General features: G+C 36.8%; 1 long non-coding RNA gene across 1 annotated transcript; it reads right to left on the bottom strand.

Annotated features, from left to right (window-relative positions):
• Positions 1-440: 440 nt before the first annotated feature.
• Positions 441-991, bottom strand: LOC109592752 (uncharacterized). The gene is made up of 3 exons (XR_002190531.1): positions 948-991; positions 579-631; positions 441-529 (listed from the first exon to the last, which is right to left on the bottom strand). It is a non-coding gene; the product is annotated as an uncharacterized LOC109592752 (long non-coding RNA).
• Between the last annotated feature and the right edge of the window lie 488 nt (positions 992-1,479).

The raw sequence follows: 1,479 nt of genomic DNA on the forward strand, positions 1-1,479 counted from the left end.
TAATAAATGACATAGATACCTCCACCTTATATTGTATAACCTATACTTATGAGCATTGGATGATAATTAGCTTAGCTAGGACACTGTTCTATTGGTGTATTGTAGATGTATTACTAGAACAGTCAATGATAAGACACACTCACTGTATCTATCAGTGTATTTAATACAACTAACTAACTGTATGCACTGACTGTATTCTAATTACTGACTGATAGTATTTACATGTAATGTATTTATTTATTAATAATAGTAACACACCCACACAGTATCTAAGGATAAACAACATATTGTTACATTAATAATTAATTGTAGTCTACTCTACCAGTAAATGATGTGTAATGATGTGCTAAGGAATCAACTACAATGATTAACCACTCATGTACATGTACATTGTACTGGTATCACTGACTCTCTCCCTCTCTCCTTCCTTACTTGTTTCCAGTAGTCCTTCCTCCGTTGGTTTGAGTGAAGGATAACTATTAAATAGATTAGTAATGTAGTACAAGTGAAGACACTGATTGTGTCCTTCCTAGAGGAGAGGAGATGAAAGACCTCCCTCCTTCTCTTTCCCTCCATACCTTTGATCTAACAAACTTCCTACATCCAATCTTGACTGTTCAGGGTCTACCTCCTACAAATAATGTACATGTATAATGTATATGTAATGTACATGTACATGTATGTGTATGTCAAAGGTCAACTCCAGTATCATCAGTAGGTATTTCATTACTCAATACAGTCTACCACTAATGGAAGGGAAAGGGACATCAGTATAGTACAATGTACTCAAGTATACACTTTTTATTGTCTGTACTAATTTTATCATTTATTACCAGTCAATGCAATACCATACCTACCAGCCAATGGAATGCACAGTATCCAATTAATTAAACTGATCAATAATACACAACTGATGATAGTCTCATTACACTCTCTCTCTCTCTTACCACTGAAACTGGTTCATGTTTAAGTCTCAACTGACACTCCAGAGCTGTAAAGGAAAGTCCTTAATCAGTACATACAGTATTAGTTCATTTACTTACATCAGTCCTTTATCACGCAACACTCCATTAGGAAAGATGCTAATGAAGCTACTGGTCAGAGCAGAGGTGGTCAGGAATGAAAAAGGCACCATTTTAGACACGTGGTAACACGTTGGATGAGTGGGCATTGATTTATAGGCGTGGCTAATGGTGTAAAGCTAGCTGAGCTGCTTTTTATGTAGCTGTTGTAGACTTGTAGTTGAAGAGTTGCAAGACTTAAAGGCAGTGGCGGAGCTGGAACTAAACTGATGCCCGGGCCCAGATGTGGGTGTGTCCAGTTTCTAACTTTTTATTTGGGTATTTTACTTGAAAAGTGCTTGCTAATTGCTTCTTTGCACCTGTATGCACTTGTTAGTACTCTGGTGAGGCTTGTGGTTGGCTTTATCTAAACTTTAGGCAAGGTATTGTTTACATTGCATCCAATGAATCTCATTAC

Source organism: Amphimedon queenslandica, unplaced genomic scaffold (genome assembly GCF_000090795.2).
Source record: "Amphimedon queenslandica unplaced genomic scaffold, v1.1 AMPQUscaffold_4064_Cont23951, whole genome shotgun sequence".
NCBI lineage: Eukaryota > Metazoa > Porifera > Demospongiae > Haplosclerida > Niphatidae > Amphimedon > Amphimedon queenslandica.